The sequence below is a fragment of the Toxorhynchites rutilus genome, chromosome 1, assembly GCF_029784135.1.
Source record: "Toxorhynchites rutilus septentrionalis strain SRP chromosome 1, ASM2978413v1, whole genome shotgun sequence".
Taxonomy (NCBI): Eukaryota; Metazoa; Arthropoda; class Insecta; order Diptera; family Culicidae; genus Toxorhynchites; species Toxorhynchites rutilus.
Window position 1 is genome coordinate 104,655,552 of NC_073744.1, and position 27,443 is coordinate 104,682,994.

The 27,443-nt window shown below is 40.3% G+C and overlaps 1 protein-coding gene across 3 annotated transcripts in view; it reads right to left on the bottom strand.

The window, feature by feature from the left end:
• The window catches only part of LOC129768687 (uncharacterized), a 109,621-nt gene that overhangs the window by 74,072 nt on the left and 8,106 nt on the right, over nucleotides 1–27,443 (bottom strand). Inside the window, exon 2 of one of the 3 annotated variants that reach the window (XM_055770499.1) lies at nucleotides 24,565–24,653. The exons of the other annotated variants lie outside the window; for them this stretch is intronic. The gene's annotated coding sequence lies outside the window, so the exon portion shown is untranslated. The remainder of the gene's footprint in view (nucleotides 1–24,564; nucleotides 24,654–27,443) is intronic. 3 annotated transcript variants of the gene reach the window in all.

Genomic DNA, 27,443 nt, shown 5'->3' on the forward strand with positions numbered 1-27,443 from the left:
TGGAACAGTGGAATTTTCCCAAATTGCTGGAAAGAGGGCCTAATGGTCTCTCTGCCTAAACCAGACAAGAATAATCACCTGCTGGACAACTTCCGTCCCATCACTCTTCTGAGTTGCGTCGGTAAAATCATGGAAAAAATTATCAACCGGCGCTTAACGACCTTTTTAGAGTCAAACAAGCTGCTCGACCCTAGACAATTTGCCTTCCGCGCGGGTAAAAGTACAGAAGACTGCCTCGTAGCTCTCGAAAAAGTCCTAGACGACGCCGCTGAAAGTAATCTGCACGCAGATGTTGTATCACTCGATCTTAGCAAGGCCTTCGATCGAGCATGGAGGTACCCAGTTCTGAAAAATCTTTTCAACTGGGGGGTTCGTGGTAGATTAGGCTTCTTCATCAAAGGGTTTCTGGAAAACAGAACCTTTAAAACAATCATCAACAATCACATGTCTTCATTGAAAATTTTTGAAAACGGGTTTCCCCAAGGTTCAGTCCTTTCACCAACACTGTTCAATGTTGCCATGCAACCTATTTTTGAATTAATTCCCGACAGTATAAACATTTTTGTTTATGCTGATGATATCACTCTTGTTTCTGTCAGTGGCTTTGGGCTAGCACAGAGAAAGAGACTTCAAAGTACAATTGATTCCATACAAAACTGGGCCCAAAACATAGGATTCCAATTTTCGCCAGAAAAATCCCGATTCATTCACATTGGCAAAACACTCAAAAAGAAATCCGCCCTAAAGCTTAATCAAACCGAAATCCCTCAGAAGAGAACACTAAGAATACTGGGCGTAACCTTCGATACCAGGCTTAACTTTTTACATCATGTTCAATTAGTCAAAAAAACAGCGAACGGTAAAATGAATATCCTGAAGTCTATTACAGGAAGTTTATCCTCTGGACACAGAGAAACATTGCTGAAAATTATCAATGTCTGGTTGATCCCCCAAATTCTCTACGGAGTAGGCATCTTCAGCCGTGGTGGGGACAGAGTACTCAACGCCATTGAACCCATCTACACCAAAGCAATAAAGCTAGCAACAGGAGCCTTCATCACGAGTCCCACTTCTGCCGTCATGGCGGAAAGTGGCCATCTACCTTTCAAATACCTTGTGACAAGAATTATCACAGGTAAAGCCATCCGACAACTTTCACTTCCTGACAATGACCCCCATGTACCATTAGTAATTCGAGCTAAAAACTGGTTCAAAGACCTCACAAATCAGGACCTTCCCGATATATGCGCACTTTCAACTGCCACGGGAAGAAAATGGAACGTCATACCGCCGAACGTGAATCTTGATCTTCTCAAGACTGTCCGTGCAGGCGACCCTCCACCAAAAATTAAAGCCTGCTTCAACCATCTCACGGCTACTCACTTTCAAAACAAACACCAGGTCTACACAGACGGTTCTGTTAACTCCGATGGAGTTGGGTGTGGAATTTTCGAGAACAGATACACCGGTAGCTTTTCTCTTCCACCGCAATGCTCCATCTTCAGTGCGGAAGCTTTTGCTCTATTAATAGCTACACAAGAGTGTACCCATGATCACCTTCCTACGGTAATTTTCTCCGATTCAGCCAGCTGTCTTCAAGACCTGCTCAGTGGAAACAGTAAACACCCATGGATAATACAGACAGAAGAGGCTGCTTCAGAAAAAAACATTTCCTACTGTTGGGTTCCTGGTCATTCCGGAATCCTCGGAAACACAGCCGCAGACAAACTGGCCGGTAAGGGTAGCAAAATGGAACCACCAGTTATACCCTGTCCTCGAACTGATATAGTTCGCTGGGTCAAACAGCAAATTCGCGAAAGCTGGAACATAGGCTGGTTAAATAGCCCTCCCACCCATCTCCATCAAATCAAAAATACCACACTTCCTTGGTTTGATCAAAACAACAGCAAAGAAAGACGGGTGCTAACCCGTCTTCGAATTGGACACACTTTTTTCACACACTCACACCTAATGAAGAAAACCGAAAGACCACTTTGCGCATGTAACTCAGCCCAAGTTTCAGTTAGGCATCTTCTACTAGAATGCCAACACACCAAAGATGCTCGTGTCCGACACAATATAGGTCAGAGTCTCCGAGCCATTCTCAGTAGAGACGAGACACAGGAAACCAATTAGATTGCGTTTCTGAAAGAAACCGGCTTCTTTGGTAAAATCTAAAATACACTCTTATTTCAGTTAGTCACTTCACCGCCGCGTATGCATATACATGTAGATATAAGTAAATAAAATGTATATATATATGTATGCATGTACATGCGCATGCATGCACAGGTTTATGTACAAAATTACAAATCTAACAAAAACGGCGTATGTATGTGTATGCATCTATAAACATATAACATACAAAAATATTAAAACAAATAAAAATATATAAACATAAGCATCTTCCATATATAACTCACAAATTAACTTTTTCCAGCATATGCAGCAGTACTATATAATAAAACAGCATACCTTTTAAACATATTATTATTTTATTTACTCAATTCTAACCACACTAATTCATACTTATCCAGCATTTTACTAACACCATTAAACTAACTACATTTATAAATCACCCAACATCACATCATTCCTTCCCACTCCATCCCACCCCTTCTCCTTACCTTTCCTTTCCTTTTCACCAACCCCCCCCCACTCCCTCCCTTTCCCTTTGTTCTAGAGCTTGGTTCTACGATGCTTCGTCGCCGCTTTGGTACTAATTAATAACAATACAATTACGTTACAGCTTATATTAAACGTCTTATATGGCATAGGATCCTTTCCTGCCTTCGCCCGGTTTTACATCTGAGCAGACAGGTCCGCTGAATACGGTTTTTTCTTCTTTTTTCACCAGCCTCCTCAAGACTGGTGCTCAATGGCTCTTCTCAGAGCTAGAGGCGAATGAACTGAAAAGTTTAAACCCTCTTAAAGCCAAAAAGAAGAAGAAGAAGAAAATACATTCATTACGATTTGTTCGCTCGTTGGATTCACATGCAGGCTAAAAAAGGTCCTTTTCAGGATCACAAAATTATCTTCAATCTAAAGAGTTTATTGTTTTGTTATCACTCGATATCCCCATCTTGTTCGGCTAAAACTTTCTGTTTATCGATTGCACTTGCCATTTGCTTTCACAGTTGGAAAATTTCTTCCCATCCAGCTTGTGACATATTTTACAGTAAATTACATTCAATGGCACGTCGCATTACCACCACTCAGTATCGGATTGGAGGTAATTTTAACCTGTAATTGAACATTTGCGATGACAGTGGTACAGTGTCGACTTTCAATGTGGGGTCATAATTTGGACCCCGAACTCTATGTTTACAAAAGTGTTCAACTAAATATGTCGCATTACAGGTCGGTCCAATTAGCTAAATGTCGAGATAAGTGTAAATTACTGTACTTTCAATCTAGAAGCAATTTAAGAATTGGTGAAAATCATAAGCTCAGAACAACTGCCAAATTCACATACTCATCAGATCCTGGCAAACAAATTATGAAAAAATCAATTTGTGTTTTATTATTATTTTGGATAATGTTTTAGAAAGCATTGAACAGTTTTTCCTAAACTCTTTTTTGGAAGGTTTAATGGCCCTGAAAAGCGCCTTGTTATGGTTCCAATTTAGAAAACTTAGCACTCGTAGTTTTGAAAAAAACCATTTCGAACGCCCTCGATGCCGCCTTGTTCTGGATTTGCCACCAAAGCAGTTTGTATAAAGAACAAACTTTTTTCTTCTGCTACCTGATGCCGTTTTGCGATTGCGTTTTTGCCACTCGCCACTCGCTGCAACTGCCTGTTGTCTTGATCGTCCACCGAACCGAATGTGTTCTGTTCCGAATGCGGGTTTTCTTATCGTCGCGAGCAGCTTTGCCAGCTAACTCGATCACTTCGGCGGCCGAAACTATATAACGCCGGCTAGGTGGACTGGTACTAACGTGCTCGGCCTAGCTACCCTTGCGGGGAACTCCAGATCAACACGGTTCGAGCGGAATTTTGCCTTTCCATTCATTTTCCTCCTTTACCATGTCCAGACATGGCTGCTTGGGTTGGTTTGTTGATGTGTTCTGATGCGAAACGATGTGGTGTACGGTTCGGATGAGAATGATCGTTACGGCAGCGGAGCGGGGATTTTTAAGCTGACTGGCTGGCTCGAGAATTACGCATGTGTGAGACTGCGACCAATGTTTCGTTCATTGTTTTCTTTTTCCTTTCCAATCGTGCTTCATTCTATTTCGCTGCTGCTCTGGTTGCCCGTTTTGGTCGGTACGATTTGAGGAGCACAAAATGGACCAATAAAAAATGGGCACATAGTGCATTTTGACAATGCTTGATATTTCACAATTATTCAATTATTTATCTCAAGTAAAATGAAATGTTATTCGTTATGATAGATGCGTAGATATATTTCCTATCAATTGATGCAAAAACCTTTGCGATCTATTGAGAAATGCTCGAGTTATAAGCGTTCCAAATCTTGCATTTTTTTCCTACTTGTTCAGTGCCTAGATTTCCATTTCACCCCCTATATCTTCCGGTTAGACGTAGTCCTACGTCAAAATCACAAAATCGTCTTCAGCGATGAGGCTTATTTCTGGCCAAATGGCTTTGTCGACAAGCGAAATATGAGTTATTGGTTAAATGCAAACCACATGTTCAAACTTCCAGCCAATTTATATGAACTGATCAGCTCGATGATGAGCTTCGACCACTGGGACGCTTCATGGAAGCCCCTAACCCGTCCAACTCAATCGAGCCTTGAAGCCAGCGTCAGATTAGTCGTCCCGGACCTGTTGTTGAGCCTGGGGAAGGGGTCTTCCAGCGTGCCACTGTAGGCGAGTACGATTCAATCGAGCACCATTCGCAACCTGATCTGCCTCTCATTTCTAGGGGCGACGACACGACTTCCAATGTTATGTGGCTATATTATCAGAACGTACGCGGCCTGAGGACGAAAATTGACGATCTCTATGTAGCATGATGACGTGGTAATTACGATTGTAATTACCACGTCATCATGTTGACTGAAACCGGACTTGACGACAGCATCAACTCCATACAGCTATTTGGAGCTGAGTTTAACGTTTTCCGTTGTGACCGTAGTTCTTCCAACAGTTCCAAGTCCAGATTTGGTGGTGTCCTTATCGCAGTAGCTCGTCACTTCTCTGCTGTGTCGGTTCAAACGAGGAATGGAAACTCTTTGAAACAGATTTGTGTCTTTACTACCATACGTGGGAAAAGGATGTTACTTTGCGCAGTGTACATTCCTCCCGACCGCAGTCGTGACGTGGAGGCTTCTATGCGTGAGCTGTGTGACCGTGCGTCTTCTGATGACACCGTATTGGTATGTGGCGATTACAATCAGCCTCATATTGCATGGGAATTACACGCTAACCCTGTTGTTGATCTGAATCCGTCTTTGACCTCTGCGGCGAGTGTTGTTCTATTGGATGGAATCATCTTTCTCGATCTACAGCAGCGCAACTTCGTTCGCAATTTTCGAGGCCGAACACTGGATCTGGTTTTTTGTGCACCCGATATTAACATTGCTATCAACGAATCTATATCGCCACTGCTAGCGGTGGATTTGCACCATTCTCCGTTAGTATTATCGTTATCGGCTGTAGGAGGAGCAGTGTTGGCTGTTGAAGATCGGAACAAAGGCGAACAAGTGTTGAATTACGCAAAAATTAATTTCGCTGCACTCAACGAGTTTCTGAGTAGCTACAATTGGAGTGCCCTTGGTCAGGACGTTAACGACATGGCGACGCGTTTTTGTGAAATCGTTTGCATCTGGCTCGTGACGAATACTCCACGAAGGAAACCTCCAATGTCTCTAGCTTGGAGCACTGAACTTCTTCGCGTTCTACGGCGTGACAAAAATTTCTGCCAACGTAAATTACGCCGTCGACGAACTTTTGAAACCATACACAACTTTCAACTTGCTAGCAGTGCATACCGACGCCTTAACCATGCCATACCTCTACATGCCCTCTACAAATCATATGTGCTTCGTGTCCACACAAACCTGCGTAGGAATTCAAAGAGCTTCTGGAAGTGTGTCAATTCCAAGCGAAAAACAGTAGATATTCCTTCTAAGGTGTTCTCGTAAGGCCAATCGTCAGCTTGGGTTCGTCGACCATTCGTCGTCACCCCACAGATGGTTGAGAAGGGCGTAAAAAAATTGAAACGTTCAACAGTTCCTGGTCCAGGTGGCGTTCCAGCTATAGTTTTTTGCCGCTGTGCTACATCTTTGGCTTTACCGCTCTCCCGTATTTACACAGCTTCGCTGAGTCAAGGGGTTTTTCCAGATGTGTGGAAGCATTCTTTTATATTTCCCGTGTTTAAAAAAGGTGATAAGTGTAACGTGGCTAACTATCGTGGCATAACCAGTTTATCTGCCGCCTCTATGCTTTTTGAGCTGATCGTGAACGATGCTGTCTTTTTCGAAGTTAAGCGTTATATCTCATGGCTTTATGCCAGGACGCTCGGTTAGCACCAATCTTTTCGAGTTCTCGTCGTTTTGTATCAACCGTCTAGAGGAAGGCGCTCAAGTTTATGCTATCTACACCGACATAAAAGCCGCTTTCGATCGAATTGACCATCGCATCCTACTGAGAAAACTATCCCGTCTTGGTGCTTCCGACGAATTCATCAACTGGCTGAGATCATATCTGTCTGGAAGAACGCTCCGCGCCAAGCTCCTGTCTCACACTTCATCTCCGTTTGCTGTTTCTCCGGGTGTTCCGCAAGGCAGCAATCTTGGACCACTGCTGTTCGCGATCTTCTATAACGATGTGTCGCTTATTTTAGCATCTGGCTGTGTGTCGATATATGCAGACGACTTGAAAATCTATTTAGCCATCAAAACTCTCGAGGATTGCCGTCGGTTACAGAGCCTGTTTGACCAGTTCGTGAGTTGGTGTCGCCTGAACAAACTAATCATCAGCATAAATAAGTGTGTCATCATGAGTTTCCATCGTAAAAGACAGCCAACTATATTCGACTACACGATCGATGATTTCATCCTGGAGAGAGTCAGTCAGGTCAACGACTTGGGTGTAACTCTCGACCCTAAGCTCACATTCGACGCACACCGATCTGCATTGATATCCAAGGCCAATCGTCAGCTTGGGTTTATTTCGAGTATCTCTAGGGACTTTACTGATCCCTACTGCCTGAAATCTCTCTTCTGCTCGCTTGTTCGGCCAACTCTAGAAACCGCATCTGTAGTATGGAGCCCTTACCAACACATGTAGATCGTCAGGATTGAATGGATTCAAAAATGGTTCATCCGTAGAGCGCCTTAGCGTGACCCGCGGAACCTGCCGTCATATACAGCTAGATGCCGCTTACTGAACTTGAATGCTCTTGAGTGTGGTAGGCGTATTCAACAAGCCACCTTCGTTGCCAAACTTCTTTGTGGTGAAATCTATTCGCCTAACTTGCTCGAGAAGATGAACTTTCGCGCTCCCAGTAGAATTCTACGATCCTCGTTTTTGCTGCAACCGCTTGCACATCGTTCATCGTATGGTCAACATGAGCCGGTCACGGAAATGATCAGAACGTTTTCATCCGTAGAGCAGTTTTATGACTTTAGAGAATCATCACTACGCTTCAGAAACCGAACTGAGAATCCCGATGTGTTTAATGTTATGTTTCCATGTTTTTGTTTTACTATTTTTCAAGTTTTTATTCATTAAGACGATGTTGTCAGATGAATGTTATGTCTAAACAAATAAACAAATAAACAAATAAACAAATAAACAAATAAACAAATAAACAAATAAACAAATAAACAAATAAACAAATAAACAAATAAACAAATAAACAAATAAACAAATAAACAAATAAACAAATAAACAAATAAACAAATAAACAAATAAACAAATAAACAAATAAACAAATAAACAAATAAACAAATAAACAAATAAACAAATAAACAAATAAACAAATAAACAAATAAACAAATAAACAAATAAACAAATGAACAAAAGTGCTTCAAGAAACACAATTGCATTCGCACACTGTTTGGTGTGGTTTTCACCAGTATTTTTTTTGTGTGGTGGAGTGACTGAGCCGTATTTCTTCGTTGATGCGTCCTTAGAGCGCTATTGCAACATGTTGGAAGACTATTGTTGGCCAGAATTGGAAGATATTAACATCAATGATATGTGGTTTCAACAAGCCGATGCCACTTGCCACACAGCGCACGTTACAATGGATTTATTGAAAAGTATGTTTGGTGAACGTGTGATTCCGAGAAATGGACCTGTCGATTGGCCGCCGCATTCATGTGATTTGACGCTTTTGGATTCCTTTTTATGAGGCTATGTCAAACAAGTCAGCAACGTTCGAAATATGTGGTTGGTCGAAATATGTGGTTGAGTAGTGGAAAATTGGATCCTTCGGATCGATCGCTGTGAGCGGGCCCGTGGTGGACATTGTTGAACTACAACTGGTAGAAATTTTGAACTCAATATCTCCAAAAACCTGCATGTATTTTATTAAAAAAAAGTTGACAAGTCTTTAATGAAAGACCCGCTACTACCGTGCATCAATCATTTAACTGTAATTATCGAGTCTCACTCGTGGTTAATCGAGTGGCTGAATTGCATACCATAGAGCAGGGTCATACATTTTCACGTCACTCAATAATGAGCCTATAGCCTTTCAATATGCTTCAAACCCGTGCAGACTGAAAATAGTGCTGCTCGCTCTTCATGCTCAATAAAAAAAATCACTTCCCCTTCATACTGTCTCATTTCGCTTCACGTTCTTTTTTTTTCATTCTTCACACGAAGCGAAATTATCAAATCTTCAAATGAAAATGAAAGGTTTTTATATCGAATGAAAGTGTCTTATTTCGAAGGAAATTTTCGTTGGAGCTGGAACTATATTCACTTAAACTAATGAAAATGACGATATTATAGAATGTGACGTAAGACTAATATACCCTCATATGTCTCCTTTAATTCTACTTTTTGTTGAAAGACGGTCCGGGAAAATTCAGTTCGGAGAAATAAAATCGAATGAAACTTTCAATTGAGAGCAGTCATCGTCCTTTCACATGTGAAATTGAATGCGACATAAAGCCAATTCAAATGATAATAAATAAGACACTTTCAATCGTCACGTAAAAGCGTCTGCTTTCAAATTCAAAGGAAACGACAGCAGAAAGAAAACGAAATTGAAGAATCAATGTTCCAGTTTGCATAGTGGATACACAAATCGAAATTGAAATTGACTGAAGGTTAGTTTCGAAATTGGCAATGAAGGACTGGTTTTGAGGATAGAGCGAAAAGATAGGGAATTAGTTTTCCTTTTTTATATTTTCTCTAATTTTGTTTGGGGATAGTATTGGTACCGTGACGTTGGGGCCCTTCGATGTCCTCGATGTGGTCGCGCTGGAGATGTATTCTCGGTCGGGAGAGGGACGTCCTCCTTCCTCGCTGGGTGACGTGGCGTGGTCTAACACCAGATCAAACGATGGCGTGTGTTTACCTGGAACACCTGGCACGAGCTGGAAGACCTCTTCACCGTTCCACTCGGCTGCACTCAAGCGACTTTCCACTTCTCTTTTACTTCTATTAGTTCTTCTATCACTCTCTTCTCTTCTATAAACTTAAACTTCAGCTTTCTTTCAACTTCGACTACAGCTCTCTATCCACGATTTCTTCAACTTTTACTTTCGCTCTTCCTTAGTTGATTTGGATCGCTTGCTGACTCCAGAAGTAATGACCGAGCCAACTCAAAATTTCCTTCCTCGACGCCTTTTTCCCATCCCATCTTTCTTTCCTGTTTCTTTCTTCTTCCGCTTCCTTCAATCCTCCCGGAACTTCCTCCCGTTTTTGGCTGTCAAATCTGACAGACTGGTCTAATTGTTGTCGGACTCACGCAGGGTTAGTATCTGACAATTATTGGTCCACAAAAACTCTACATTTATCGACAATATTCAAACCAGTCCAGAACAAAACAAAATTTAACTTACACGCTAAACAGAAAACATTGAACAGACAACTATTCGTGACCGATAATGAAAAATTGATCGGTAACAATCCTCCCCGAGTTCGGGTAGAAAAATTATGAACATAATTTTTCGTCAAACGTTCCAACCGCTTTCTGCCTGAAGTTCCCTCTGTCCAAGAAAGCTCGGTCCGAAAACTGGACTCTGATAATTACCAAGAACCGTCTGAAGGCAACCTCGATCCACCATACCACATTAGAATTTCTTCCCGCGCCTCACCATTTCGAACCACTGTGTGCCACGATCAATGAACGCCGTCATCTCACCATCATCAATTCAATCTCATCTCTCTGTCCTGATTTCTAAATCAAGAACGAAATAATTTCCTATTTCTCCATCATTCATCTATCAATCCGACTCTTACATGCGCTGGACGCGTCCGTCCTCATTCATTTTACCTCACATGCTGCTTCATTCATACCGTTCCCTATTCTCATTTCTTTCTACGTTCCTCATACCGAGACAAAATCTGCTACTATCGTCTGTATGATACTATTACTACTAGGCTATATCCTGCTTCTGCCTAATCTATTTGGCTGAGGAACTGTGTAACTGATTCGGGGTCATAGGACTTCATCGTCGAAATTCATCGACTCCGCGCTGTTTTCAGGATTATTGCTTTTTTTAAAAAAAATAGCCTGCTACTGACCATCAACGTCGTAATGACTCCGGTCTCCAGCAAATCAGTCAATCATGTCTCAAACAAATTGTTCTAACGATATAATCAATTATCGTTGCATGCACTTCCAACTCTTCGAATCACGAGTTCGAAAGTGGAGTGCATTTATATCAACGAAGTACTCATTTACCTTGAATAACGTTAAATTCAAAACACATCTACTGAACGCACTTCTCTATCACAATAGAAAGAGCGGAGATGTGAACCGCCATAAACAATGCAAATCATTGTTGTAACGGTTGAAGACTGTCAAATGACAGTTGTCATTCTAAGACATCCTAAACTAATTGAGAGACCAAATGTATTGTGTGGCTAAAGATGATCTAAAATGCGCTTGGGGTAAGTATCCTTCGCTAGTTGAATTTTATCTTGGGTTTTCTTTCAGGTTCCCAAACGTTTTCTGAAGTTAATCCGAAATCATTGGTAGGATCTGACTGAAAATTCAGCATTTCGGACCAAACGATAGTTGGACCTGAAGGAACAAAATGCGGATGAACAGAAACGATGAGGAACAAAACAACCAATAACTCATAAACATAATGATCAAACTAATTCTAGAAACACATGCAATAGGTAACTGTATACATAATATTCAATTAAATAAATTATCCTGGTTTTAGGTGGGCTGCTGGCCACACTCCCAGGTCTTTGCCATCATCGTCCTTAAGTTTATAGGACGAAGTGCCTATTCTGGAAACTACAGTAGCGGGTAGCAAGGATGGCTCCAATCGTATCGACGAGCGCTCGTTACATTCTCTTATTTGATTCATTCAACGCACTCAATCATATGTTTTGCATCACCCGTGGAAGAGAAAATCGACGTGTCAAGAGAAACACTGAATGAATACAGTATGAGTGTCATCGCCTGGCAACTGTGTGCATGTGCATCGATGCTTGTGTGTATAATTTCATGATTCGTTCGTTAGTTTCTGTCATCGCTTTACTCTCGTTTCCTGATCCGATTGGGTGCTAAGTGTTGAATCTTTCGATCGAATCATTTTGTGAGATATTTTTGTTGCGCTCAGAAGCAAAATGAATCGCAAGGCAAACACCCAAAAACAAAAGATTATAAAAGTGGTAGATCAAATAAAGTGCGGTGAAAATATCACTTTTAGATGTGCGGTGGACATTGACAATGCTCGAAAATGTCATTACGCACAACAATCGTTCAACGCAGGTAATTTTAAAAGACACATCCATAAAATCCATCCAAACGTATTGAAAGAATTGGCGTTGAACGAAAAAGAGGAAGAGCAACCTGTGCAAAAAGTGTCCAGGCTGCTTGTGGACATAGAAAAGAGAAATGCGTTTCTCGGACTGCTTCAGCTCGTAACAGTCAATAATTTGCCATTCTGTTTTATTGACTGGACCGGGTCTAAAACGTTGATTCATCCCGTATTGAAGGCATGTGGAAATTTGATGACACGTCATCGTATTGCGGAATACGTTAAAATAGCTGCTGCTACAATACGTTCACAGTTCGAAAAACAAATGATAAGTTTGAAAATTGATTCCGCATCTCGGCGTGGCCGCTCAGTGTTTGGTGTCAACGCTCAATATATGAACACAGAGGGCAAAGTGCAAATTAGGCATTTAGGTGAGTTCTATCAAAATAGATGGATATATGAAATATAAAATCTCCACGCTGGAAAGAGTGTCATAATTCAATTTATTTTTTTTTTCTCTTTTTTGAAGCTGTACACGAAATGAATGAGCGAAATACAAAAGAAAACCTAGCCAAAGTGATTCTGCAGGTATTGAATAAATTTGGCCTGGGAATTGATCAGATATTCGCTATTGCCCATGATAATGGAGCCAATATGTGTGCTAGTATACCGCTTTTGAAAAGTTTGTCGAAGCCTGCTTTCGATGACGAGGTTTCTCTAAGCAGCATGCTACCTGATGAGTTTAAAATGTTGAGTGAGTATAGCCGTGATATCGACGAAGAAACTGATAGTTACGAGGAAAACATCGACGAAGACTATATCGAAATCGCGACAACAAGCGAAGGAAATGTAGAATTAGACGATTTTGATAACGGACAAGACGGAACTGTTCATATTCTGGTCAATGATGATGACAACGAAGAACTCGAAATTTTAAACCGCATAAGGTGCGGTGCCCATACTGCACAACTAGTGGCGTATGATGTCATTAAGCAGTACAAAGCAAGATTGACACAGATAAATAAAATTTGCTTGACAATGCACCACAAGAATAATAGAGAACTTTTTGTGTTGCATAGAATCCCTCTACCCCCGAAGGTGAACGAAACCCGTTGGGGTGTATGGTTCATCCTACAACGTTATCTGCAGGTATTAAAGACGAAGCCATTTCTAACAACCTTACAGAGCCATGATCCATCGCTAGGTGAGTATTTGTCTTCTTCACTTTGTCTGTCTTACAACTTAAAAAATATTAACTAACTACACCCTTATACACTGTTTTCCAGATTTAAACAAACATTGGCACTTTATAGATCGTTTCTGTCAAGCATTCGAACCGATTTATGTGTTAACGTTGAAGTTACAGAAAGACCACGTTCCTCTCTCCGAACTATATGCTGACTGGTTGATATGTCAAGCTGAGTTACATGTGATTAAGGAACAGGGAAATAAATTGGCAGCAAAACTTTTGACATCAATGGAAAAAAGAATCCATAAACTAAGAACCAGCATGGCCTTCAAGGCCTGTTTGTATCTTGATCCACGATTTAATTTCGATGGATCCGGTCGATTGAGTACATGCGATAAGAAAGATGCACAGGTAGAAATAATCCTTATAAAAATATACCACACACTATATGCTGAACTATATGTTGTGACTTTTAGGAATATCTCATCGCATTGAACAAGCGACTCGATTACATGCAAGGATTGCGAGAGGAACCATGTACAAATGCAGCAACGTTAAATAACAGCGGCTTCGTGGAGGACTACTTGATGAACTTTTTTAATGAAGGAAGCCAAGACGCGTTTGCATCCAGTTCAGCCGAAAGTTCATCGAAGGAATCCTTAATATTTGATCTGATGAAGCTAGAAAACAGAGACAAAGTTAATATCATGGTTGGTAATACTGTGCAATCATCTGTTAGTTTCAACAACTCTGTCCAGCAATCCACGTGTGCTATGAACAAAACTCAATCAGATGCACCTGCGGTTCACTCATCCCAACTAGATGTCAACGATCCTACACCATCCCGTTTTGATATACTCCACCATTGGAATAAAAGAAAATACTCGAGTCCCCGCATATATCGCTTGGCAATGGTAGTATTATCAGCACCATCTTCTCAAGTAACAGTTGAACGGCTATTCAGTTAGGTGAAATATATACTGACTGATTCTCGTATGCGGCTGAGTAATGTATCCATTGAAGACATAATGGTACTTAAAATGAATGACAATTTGTTGGAAGATGTAGTGGACAAAATGCTGGAACGTAACGTTATTTGATCCTTCGGATTTACATTAAAAGCAATTTTTTTCTTAGACAACTGAAACTATTTGACAAGAACTGAAATATATTCGAAATATTACTGTACCGTATCCATTTTCCAACGATCGCTAAAAACATGATCATACCCCATGTGAAAACTGGTCCATATTGCAGCCATTCCATGCCAAACCGATATAATGGTTCTTAGATTTTCATCAGTATTGATAGTTTTTTTTTCTTTATCGCAAAATATTAGACCCGTATTTTTTTTTATTTTTCGGATTACCCTTTATCGCAAAATATTAGACGCGTATTTTTTTTATTTTTCGGATTACCCGAAAAATAATTTTTGTCCCAGTTTTTTTTTTCCAAAAATGACTTTTCTCAAATTTCATATCTTTTGAACTACTAAGCCGATTCAGATGACCGACATATCAACTTAAAGCCAATTAGCTAAAATTCTACACTTGCAAACAATTTGGATTTTGTTTTCGTAATTATTCATTGTATCTGTTTGTTATAGTTTACATGGTTTCGGGACCAAGGGGCTATATTTTCTTTATATTTTTTCTTGAAAGCTGAGGATTTTTTATATAAAATTTCAAAAAATCGGAAATGTGTTCTTTTTCTTTTTTATGTTATGATTTTTCACAGTTAACCGATCGTTCGAAGAATATTTTTTCTCCATTTTCTTATTCTCGAAAATTCATAGGTTTTGAACTACTAAACCGATTCAGATGATCAATATATCAAATTGAAGCTAATGACTTCTAATGACTAGACTTCTTTGGAAAAATATTACACTTGGGAAAAATGATCTTGTTTTCGTGATTATTAATTGTATTTGTTTTTTTTTTAAGTTTACATGGTTTCGGGACCAAGTGCGCTATATTTTTTCTAGAAAGGTGATGATTTTTTACATAACATATACAAAAATCAGAGATGGCTTGAATTTGATATGTCGATCATCTCAATCGGTTTAGAAGTTCAAAGATATGAATTTATGAAAAAAGTCATTTTTTTAAAAAAGGTTAAAACTAGATTATACCCTGGTTAAACTAGAAAACACCCTAGATTAGAACACCCTAAAAAGTAAATGGGCACATAATAAAAAATAAAAAATACGTCAAATATTTTGCGAGAAGGAACAAAACTACAAATTTTCATGAAAATCTGAGAACCACTATGTCGGTTTAGCATGGAATGGCTGATTGACTTCATGAATAATTGAGAAATTCTTGCTATCAATCTCATGTTACATCTGTGTGGATATTTGCATGAACCAGACTTTTTAATTAGATATTTACCTCTGCACATTAGCCTGTGGTTCTGATGTTTTATGACGTTAAAAATTACCTGCTATATTACTGGGCTTTTTCTAATTTCATATAATATTGTGCCATATGCAGGTACAAAACTTGGCTTTTTTTATCACACATACAGGGATTCGTCTCTAATTGGACAGACCTGTAATGCGGCAAGAATAATTAGACCTTTGATCTTCTAATTGGAATTTCTGTAAACATCCTTTGTGCAAGCCTCTACAACATCTATTTTATGAAGTAGTAGGGGATATTCAAAACAACTGATCGATTAAAAGTCGCCGCTTTGTTCCCTGCTTCTTCTTGAATGGCGTTAACGTTCCCTGTGGAACTTTTGCCGTCTCAACGTATGCATTAATTAGCGTCATTTATTAATACTTAGTTGAGATTTCTTAAGCCAAATAACACGCCTTGAATGTATTCCGAGGGGCAAGCTCTAGAGCATTTTCAATCTTTTTTGCTTCATTCCTCCCTTTACGAAAATTAATCCCAGTGCTTCCCCCTTATCAGTATTTTGTAAGAAGGTAAGGTGTATAAAGTATGGCACCTGCGCCTGAACGATTTCCGCCAAAATCGTAATTCTTGAGAACGTTGTCGAAAAGCACACCTCATGTCATCTTCGATATCTACTCTGTTACGGTGTTTTGTTTCCATCAGCAGCATTGTAGATAATCTAGATTCACATAAATACTACGCAAAATACAACAACACGCGTAACGCTTATACCGCGTATCAGGATAAGAATCGATTATTTATCGACGAGCTTGTTCTGAAATTCATCCGAAAGTTCGTCACAACCAATCAGAAATCTTGTACTTTGATATAAGGAAAATATATTTCAAGTTTAACTTGTTGTAAAGAGTCTTTCGTAAGAAAGTGGTTTCGTTGTCTATATCATCATCATTCACTGACGAAAGTCTTTCAAACATTGCGAAGTTGTTCAATTAAACATTACATTACAGATTTGGAAATGTTTGCCGAGGCTCGCAAAGAGTATTCAATAAAGTTTTTGTCTTCAAAGCGAAGTAAATGTGTAACATTCCCTTGTATTATTCCCCCCTTTTAATGACCAAATTCCCCACTAGGGGGAAATTCCCCACCGGTTGAAAATCACTGATCTAGAGAATACGCGTGACCACAGTGCAAGTCGAAGGAAATTTCTTTGACGAAAAATCCCCCGGCCAGAACGGGGATCGAACCTGATCACCCGGCATGATAATGTGATACGCTAACCATTCGTCCACGGGTGCACTTGTCCTTGTTATAAAAAGCAGTATATGAATGCGCGTATCACTAGAAACAGACATTCGATGCATTGGTCCCTGATACGCTTGCTGCCGAAACGATAATTTCACAAATGAGTGCAATCACGGAAAAATTATCGCTTGGCGAGCCTTCTCTGACTTATTCGCACACAAATCCGATCCATGTAGAATGAATCATTTGTTGTCAGAGCTGTTGTTTGTTCAACTCACGAGCAGAATGAACTTGTCTGACACATTTTCGGATTTGTTCACTCACTGAGTGGTAGCGTACGATGCGAGACCAATACATTGATTGAAGGAGCTGTTTTCACATACTGAAAAAAATTGGATGCTTTCTTCGATTCTCTCGTCAATCACCAACATTGGCGGGTAGATACATTGACCCGTACTTGGCATTATATCGTTCGGAAGCATTGGATAGCTTCATATTTCTTCGGTAGACCCTCTGTCCTACGTGAAAGGGTTCCGCGTAGCGTCGATGTCGAAGATTGTAACGAGATTTTCCTGCTTCGTGGGCATTTTTCAAATTGTTTTGGACTAAATCGTAAATGTCCTTGAATAATCCTCTACGCGATTCTATCAGTTGTTCAGGTGTTTGGTTTTGATTTTAGAGGAACCAACGATGGTCTGTTCCTTTAGTGAAAGCTTCATGACCAAAATTTACGAGATAAGGCGTTAAACCTGTGGAAACGTGTGCGGATGTGTTGAGAACAAATTCAATTTCCGACAGTTTACTGTCCCAGAGCCTCTGATCGCTTTTCACATAGGTTCGGATCGCGGCATTGATTGTCCGGTTCACCCTTTCCACTGGATTGGCTTGTGAATGGTATTTAGAATTCAACCAATGCCGAATTCCGAACCTATCTAAAAGAGCCTTAAACTCTCGAGACAGAAACACTGTCGCATTGTCTGATATGATTACTTCAGGAGTGGAAAATCTGAAAAACCAGTGATCTTTCAAGGTACTACATAGTGAACTACTATTGATGTTTCGCAACGGTGTAAGCATCACCCATTTGCTGAACAGGTCAGTGATGACCAAAATATATTGATTGCCTCTTTTACTTCTAGGAAGCGGCCCTATATAATCTGTCGCTATTATTTGTCCAGGATGGGAAGTGATCCTTTGCTCTCCCATAGAAGGAATTACGGGTACTGAAGCTGCCTTTACCTCTTTACACACGGCCCACTTCTGAACATATTCTCTAATGTCTTTGGCCATTTTTGGCCAGTAATACTTCACTTTAATTCGGTTTAACGTTTTCTCAAATCCCATATGCATAGATTGATCGTGATTGTCTTCTAAAATTTTCTTTCGATTTGCTTGAGGGACAACGAGTTTCCACTCGAATCGAAAATCATGAGGTTCGTCCGGTGTAGAAACGAATTTATATAAAGCTCCATTTTTCACCTGAAAATCAACGAAATCATCTGGCTTATTTATAACTTTAATTTTCAGGTCCTCATACCACGTTTTCCCAGGGCCGTCGGAGACTACAGCAATACAGCGCGACAGTGCATCGGGGACAATGTTCTCTTTGCCCTTCCGATGAAGAATAGTCATGTGGTATTGCTGTAGGCTCAGACTCCACCTGCTGCAACGAGACGAGGTTTTCCACTTTGTATTCAGGATGTGTGTCAAAGCGGATGAATCGGTTATTAATGTGAAGTGAGACCCTTCTATGTACCCACGGAAAGCCTCAATGGAAAGGAGAGCTGCCAGTACTTCCTTCTCGCACGCGTGATAATTCCTTTGAGGTGTTGTCAATTTGTGCGAGAAGTAAGCTATGACTCTCTCGCTTCCATTCAGATTTTGCATGAGAACTCCCGCTGCCGCGACATCACTAGCATCAGTTTGGATTGAGAATTCCTTCTGAAAATCTGGACTGACTAGAATGGGAGAACTTATTAACTTTTCTTTTATCAAACAGAAAGCTTTTTCAGCTTCGTCATTCCATCCTAGGATCTTGCTTTTAGTTTTTAGCAAATCGCTCAAGGGTGCCGTTACACCACTGAAATCGTCAATGAAGCGGCGGTAATAATTTGCCATACCCAAAAACCTTCGCAACTTGGTTATGGTATTTGGCCTTTCATAGTCGATTATAGGTTGTATTTTTACTGGATCTGCTCTGAGGCCGTTGGTGGATAAGAGATACCCAAGGAATGATAATTCATTCACACCGAATCGGGATTTCTCCAGGTTAATTGATAAGTTTGCTTCTGTTAGTCGCCGAGCAACTTCACGAAGCAGCTGTAAGTGACCCTCAAACGTTTCGCTTATCACGACGATGTCGTCGAGGTAAACAAAAACGTTTGGTTCCAATTCACCATGCCCCAAGACTTGGTCCATCAGCCTGGCCAAAGTCGCAGGGCTGTTAGCCAGGCCGAATGGCAGCCTAGTGAATTGGAACATCCCTTTGCCCTGTATGCTGAATGCGGTATATTTTCTCGAGCTTTTCGCCAGTGAAATCTGGAGAAAAACTTCCGACAAATCAATTGTGCTCAAGTAGCTCGCTCTTGGGAGCTGTCCTAAAATCCGTCCAGGATGGGGCAAAGGGTAAGCGTCTCTCACAGTGTGTTCGTTTATTTTTCGAGCGTCTAAACAGAGGCGAACTTTTCCTGTGGGTTTAATGACAGGTACAACATTCAGAGACCAGTCAGAATGACATCGTTCAATTATTCCTAGACGAAGCATTCGGTCAAGTTCTATAGCAACTTTCTCTCGAACCTTTGGAGACATTGTGTAGGGGTATTGTCGAATGGGCGCCTTGGATTTCCACGCATCTGAAATTTCGATGGTGTGTTCCGTTAAATGAGTAGTGGATAATCTTCCTGGTTCGGCAGCTTTGAAAAGAAGCTTGACTTCGCTAATGGCAAGGTTTTCGTCCGAGGATAAAGTTGTTGATTCCAGGGTGGGTTTTTTTTTATCTGTATTATAGTGATTTTCAACTCATTTGGCTGGTTCGTCACTTTTTACTTCCATTTTTGGAAGAATGTCGGGAGTGAGAATTGAACTCGTGACCTTTAGCGTGAGAGGCATGAATGTTACCACTACGCCAGATCGCCTCCACTCCAGGGTGGGTTCCAAAAGGTTATCAGTGTGATGTATAGTGGCACACTGTTGTACGCTAGGGTATATGCGAAATTTTGACCAAAAGTTCATTCCTAGCAGACAGTCTATTACAATTCCATTCACTACGAGTGTGGGTACAACCTTCAGTTCATTGTTAAATCTGAACGGAATGTACACTTCACCGATAATTTTCAAAAATTCTCCTCCAGCTGATCTTAGTTCTAAAGAATTAGCTGGTTGTTTCAATTTACAACGAGGTAAACGGCGGTATAATGAATCACTTATTATAGTGTGATTGCTACCAGAATCGAGCAAGCCTTTTATGTTCACGTCGTGAATACTGACCCAAGCATACGGTCGATTGTCGTTCACGTCAGGTAATGTTATCTGCAAAATTTGTGGTTTACTACAGTATTGATTCGAGGGAATACATTCCCAAGAATCTGGAATTGAGTTAGAAATATCTTGACTTACGCGGAGTTGTCTGACGATCGGCGTTTTTCGATCGCCTGAAATCCGTTTTTTCTGCAATATGGACAATGTTGTGAGTCAAACCCTTTGAATCCACATACAAAACATATCAATCCTTTCAATGAACGACATTGATCTAATTGATGATTTGGTTGCCGACAATTCAAACACACATTTGAAGGTGGGGGTGTGAATCCAGCTACCAGAAACTCTAGCGTCCGATGTGGTTTAGACGGACCTTCTCTAGGATCTTCAGTACCAACTGATTGTAAATTATTGGGTTTCTTTATTGGTTCAGGAAAAGATTGTAGCTTTTCACTGGATTCTGCTCTTTCTTTAGAAGACTTCCAATTATTACTTTTGTTGTATTTCCCCTTTTGTGGGTTCGGTTGTATCGAATTTGTATTGGGTGGGTTCTTATTGGTGATTATATTCGCCGATTTTTCGTTACCGAAAACTTTGTGGTACATGGAAAAATTAGATGCATCAATGAGATGACCAGACTCGATGAGTTGTGGAAGATCGTAAATGGGTTTCCACAGCAAGGCCTTTTTATAATCCGTTCGGAGGTTACGTTTCAGTACATCTAGTTTTTCTTTATCGTGCATTGGGGTAATCATGGATCTGAATTTCTTATCCATATCAAAATAAAAATCTTGAAATGTTTCATTCCTCTGCTGGCGTCTTTGATAAATGCTAGATCGAACCAGTGTGTCTAATTCAGGATGAACGAAAGCTTTTCGAAGCTCTTGAATTAAGTGTTGCCAACTATGCAATCTCCCACTCGAGCGCAGGGACATGTACCAGTTTGATGCTGGTCCTGTGAACAGATGGAATGCAGAATTAAATAATTCTTCTTCAGAAACACGCTCCGAAAGCGACAACTGTTCTACCATAACTAGAAATTCGTTGAGTTTCATGCCTTGATCATTCCCAGAATACTTTTCGATGTTCCACTGTGAAACCGGTATCGTCTTGTGCAATATCGGGGTACGTCTCGAATCAGAGGTGCTGGAATTTGTAAAGAAGTTTTTTTTTTTTTATTAAATCGTTTATTTTTACAGGCTCAGTTACATAAGTTTAAAGGAGCCAAACTCCTATTTGTATAGTTACAAGTATATATAAACATTTTTTATTAATTCTAATGTTAATGAAGTAGAGAACCGATTACTCGCGGCTTGCTCGAGTTTAGAAGGGTGACATTTTGTTTCAGGAAAAGGATGGGATATAAGGATATGTTGACAATGTTCACACTCACATTCGCACTCACATTCATCATACTCAATTCTTAAACCTATCTTATATCTAACATGTATTTACATTTCACCTTATTCTATTGTTAGTAAGAAGGGATTTGATTTCTCGCGAAGGGAAAGGAAAAGGAGAATATAAGGATATAAGGACAATCACACACGAAGATTGATAGCTTTTAGGAAGACATATATTTGGGACATGTAATCAAGGTCTAAACCAGCTAACACATCTCTCACCGGCACATTGGGCTGCCTTCCTCTAGCCCGAAGAGAGTTTTCTAAATTCGATCTGGCAACAAGATACTCCTCGCACGACCAAACAACGTGTTCGATGTCGTGGTAACCTTGGCCACAAGCACAGATATTGCCATCGGCAAGATTAAAACGAAAGAGTAGCGCGTCTAACGAACAGTGATTGGACATGAGTCGAGAGAAGGTGCGAATAAAGTCCCGACTTAAGTCCAGACTTTTGAACCATGGTTTGAGGCTAACCTTAGGGATAATCGAGTGAAACCACCGGCCCAATTCATCTTCGTTCCATTTACGTTGCCAGTTAGCGATGGTATTTTTACGGACTAAAGAATAAAAGTCATTGAAAGCGATTTGACGCTGATAAATATCGCCTTCAATTGCACCTACCTTTGCCAATGAGTCAGCCCTCTCATTACCCGGAATTGAGCAATGTGAAGGGACCCAGACAAAGGTAATGACATAACAGCGTCTGGATAAAGCACTCCAAATTTCTCGTATTCTCTCAAGGAAGTACGGCGAGTGCTTTTCCGGCCTCACTGAACGGATAGCTTCGACAGAGCTAAGACTATCCGTTACAATGTAATAGTGTTCAACAGGTCGTGAGGCGACGCTGTCCAGCGCCCAATGTATTGCTGCCAATTCAGCAATATACACTGAGCAAGGATTCTGAAGACTGTGGGAGGTGCTAAAAATTTCGTTGAACACTCCAAATCCTGTGGACTCATTCATAGAGGACCCATCAGTAAAGTACATATTATCACAATTGACACGCCCATACTTTGCATTGAAGATCGTAGGAATGATCCCCGATCGATGATAATCTGGAATTCCATGGATTTTCTCCTTCATGAACAGATCAAAATGTACAGAGGAATTGATGTAGTCTGGAAAACAAACACGGTTGGGAGTATACGAAGAAGGATCAATCTGTATGGAGATGAATTCATGATATGAGCTCATGAATCCTGAATGAAAATTTAGCTCTTGTAAAGAAGTTGTGACGATTCATATTGAGTTCATTTTGTGGAAAGTGTGGATTGTAATTGTTTGTAGCATGGAGTGCGTTCTGTGGATAAGTCAGAATGGGGTTCGTGACTTTGTTCTGATGAGCGGAATTCATTCCGAAGGACCCAACATTCTGAGGATGAGTGATGTCTGAGAACTGAAGCGGATTATTTGCGGGAAAGGTATTGGTGAAATTTGAATATGGTAAGTTTGAAAAATGCTCATGGGCGCGGTTCCTATCAGGAGCTACCCCAGGAGGACAACACATGTTCGATTCTGTTGAATATACCGATGATGATGGCATTAATGACGGAATTGGTCGCGAGTATTGCAAGACTACTACAGTATTTAAGGTGGAAGGGTAAGTAGTTTTCGGAATCGTACCGGTGTATTTTGATACTGAAGTTGCAGTACACACAGATGGGTTAAATGAATGAAAATTTTGATCGTTTCGCGATGAGATCTGAATTGATGAAGCAATCGGTGAATCGTTATCGGAAGGTATTTGAGATTTTCTCAACATAAACAGTTCTTTTTCAAGAGATAATAATGCGTCCCGCAAATCGGTAACGTCTGTCGACTTCGAAGTATTAATCAAACTTAGTTCTAAAGAATTAGCTGGTTGTTTCAATTTACAACGAGGTAAACGGCGGTATAATGAATCACTTATTATAGTGTGATTGCTACCAGAATCGAGCAAGCCTTTTATGTTCACGTCGTGAATACTGACCCAAGCATACGGTCGATTGTCGTTCACGTCAGGTAATGTTATCTGCAAAATTTGTGGTTTACTACAGTATTGATTCGAGGGAATACATTCCCAAGAATCTGGAATTGAGTTAGAAATATCTTGACTTACGCGGAGTTGTCTGACGATCGGCGTTTTTCGATCGCCTGAAATCCGTTTTTTCTGCAATATGGACAATGTTGTGAGTCAAACCCTTTGAATCCACATACAAAACATATCAATCCTTTCAATGAACGACATTGATCTAATTGATGATTTGGTTGCCGACAATTCAAACACACATTTGAAGGTGGGGGTGTGAATCCAGCTACCAGAAACTCTAGCGTCCGATGTGGTTTAGACGGACCTTCTCTAGGATCTTCAGTACCAACTGATTGTAAATTATTGGGTTTCTTTATTGGTTCAGGAAAAGATTGTAGCTTTTCACTGGATTCTGCTCTTTCTTTAGAAGACTTCCAATTATTACTTTTGTTGTATTTCCCCTTTTGTGGGTTCGGTTGTATCGAATTTGTATTGGGTGGGTTCTTATTGGTGATTATATTCGCCGATTTTTCGTTACCGAAAACTTTGTGGTACATGGAAAAATTAGATGCATCAATGAGATGACCAGACTCGATGAGTTGTGGAAGATCGTAAATGGGTTTCCACAGCAAGGCCTTTTTATAATCCGTTCGGAGGTTACGTTTCAGTACATCTAGTTTTTCTTTATCGTGCATTGGGGTAATCATGGACCTGAATTTCTTATCCATATCAAAATAAAAATCTTGAAATGTTTCATTCCTCTGCTGGCGTCTTTGATAAATGCTAGATCGAACCAGTGTGTCTAATTCAGGATGAACGAAAGCTTTTCGAAGCTCTTGAATTAAGTGTTGCCAACTATGCAATCTCCCACTCGAGCGCAGGGACATGTACCAGTTTGATGCTGGTCCTGTGAACAGATGGAATGCAGAATTAAATAATTCTTCTTCAGAAACACGCTCCGAAAGCGACAACAGTTCTACCATAACTAGAAATTCGTTGAGTTTCATGCCTTGATCATTTCCAGAATACTTTTCGATGTTCCACTGTGAAACCGGTATCGTCTTGTGCAATATCGGGGTACGTCTCGAATCAGAGGTGCTGGAATTTGTAAAGAAGTTTTTTTTTTTTTATTAAATCGTTTATTTTTACAGGCTCAGTTACATAAGTTTAAAGGAGCCAAACTCCTATTTGTATAGTTACAAGTATATATAAACATTTTTTATTAATTCTAATGTTAATGAAGTAGAGAACCGATTACTCGCGGCTTGCTCGAGTTTAGAAGGGTGACATTTTGTTTCAGGAAAAGGATGGGATATAAGGATATGTTGACAATGTTCACACTCACATTCGCACTCACATTCATCATACTCAATTCTTAAACCTATCTTATATCTAACATGTATTTACATTTCACCTTATTCTATTGTTAGTAAGAAGGGATTTGATTTCTCGCGAAGGGAAAGGAAAAGGAGAATATAAGGATATAAGGACAATCACACACGAAGATTGATAGCTTTTAGGAAGACATATATTTGGGACATGTAATCAAGGTCTAAACCAGCTAACACATCTCTCACCGGCACATTGGGCTGCCTTCCTCTAGCCCGAAGAGAGTTTTCTAAATTCGATCTGGCAACAAGATACTCCTCGCACGACCAAACAACGTGTTCGATGTCGTGGTAACCTTGGCCACAAGCACAGATATTGCCATCGGCAAGATTAAAACGAAAGAGTAGCGCGTCTAACGAACAGTGATTGGACATGAGTCGAGAGAAGGTGCGAATAAAGTCCCGACTTAAGTCCAGACTTTTGAACCATGGTTTGAGGCTAACCTTAGGGATAATCGAGTGAAACCACCGGCCCAATTCATCTTCGTTCCATTTACGTTGCCAGTTAGCGATGGTATTTTTACGGACTAAAGAATAAAAGTCATTGAAAGCGATTTGACGCTGATAAATATCGCCTTCAATTGCACCTACCTTTGCCAATGAGTCAGCCCTCTCATTACCCGGAATTGAGCAATGTGAAGGGACCCAGACAAAGGTAATGACATAACAGCGTCTGGATAAAGCACTCAAAATTTCTCGTATTCTCTCAAGGAAGTACGGCGAGTGCTTTTCCGGCCTCACTGAACGGATAGCTTCGACAGAGCTAAGACTATCCGTTACAATGTAATAGTGTTCAACAGGTCGTGAGGCGACGCTGTCCAGCGCCCAATGTATTGCTGCCAATTCAGCAATATACACTGAGCAAGGATTCTGAAGACTGTGGGAGGTGCTAAAAATTTCGTTGAACACTCCAAATCCTGTGGACTCATTCATAGAGGACCCATCAGTAAAGTACATATTATCACAATTGACACGCCCATACTTTGCATTGAAGATCGTAGGAATGATCCCCGATCGATGATAATCTGGAATTCCATGGATTTTCTCCTTCATGAACAGATCAAAATGTACAGAGGAATTGATGTAGTCTGGAAAACAAACACGGTTGGGAGTATACGAAGAAGGATCAATCTGTATGGAGATGAATTCATGATATGAGCTCATGAATCCTGAATGAAAATTTAGCTCTTGTAAAGAAGTTGTGACGATTCATATTGAGTTCATTTTGTGGAAAGTGTGGATTGTAATTGTTTGTAGCATGGAGTGCGTTCTGTGGATAAGTCAGAATGGGGTTCGTGACTTTGTTCTGATGAGCGGAATTCATTCCGAAGGACCCAACATTCTGAGGATGAGTGATGTCTGAGAACTGAAGCGGATTATTTGCGGGAAAGGTATTGGTGAAATTTGAATATGGTAAGTTTGAAAAATGCTCATGGGCGCGGTTCCTATCAGGAGCTACCCCAGGAGGGCAACACATGTTCGATTCTGTTGAATATACCGATGATGATGGCATTAATGACGGAATTGGTCGCGAGTATTGCAAGACTACTACAGTATTTAAGGTGGAAGGGTAAGTAGTTTTCGGAATCGTACCGGTGTATTTTGATACTGAAGTTGCAGTACACACAGATGGGTTAAATGAATGAAAATTTTGATCGTTTCGCGATGAGATCTGAATTGATGAAGCAATCGGTGAATCGTTATCGGAAGGTATTTGAGATTTTCTCAACATAAACAGTTCTTTTTCAAGAGATAATAATGCGTCCCGCAAATCGGTAACGTCTGTCGACTTCGAAGTATTAATCAAACCCATTCGTTGGAAACAATTCATCATATCTAGCTCAATGGAAAACAAATCTGCTTGAGATTGTCTTTGTATTGTATTTGAATCACTCACAACTGGATTACAGTCCACTGTCACTTCTTCATCCTCGCCCACGCTACCAGGATTTTCACGATGATTATCTTCATTTTCTCCATAATGACGATTAAGCAAATCTAAAACTTTCTTCAACAATTCATGCGCATTATCTTTCACGTTTTCGTTTGCATTCGCAATCAGCACTAGTAATCGATTTGCTATATGCAATAATGAAGTATAGCATTTTGGTGCCACATGATTCGCGGTTAATGAGTATTCGAGGTTATGCAACTTTTCTCTACAAATTTCTAATTCTTGTCCCTCTTCATGAGGTAAAATTCTTTCGATCACGATATTTTCCTTCTCCTGCTTTAGCACTTCGCGTAATGCTCGACGTCGTCGAGTCATTGTACGTTCTCCTGACAAGAATATGTTCCTCATGGCTAATTCATAGTCTAACTCTTCTGCGTCCAGAAAATGTACTCTCATATGCACCCATTTTTCCTTCAAATTATCACTCGTAAATTTCTTTGATGAATCCATATCGAATCTACACTTCATCTACACTTTATCACTACGTAATTTATCTAGAGATCTGAAATAGAATGGCGATGATAAGGTAAGTACACGTGTTCACTT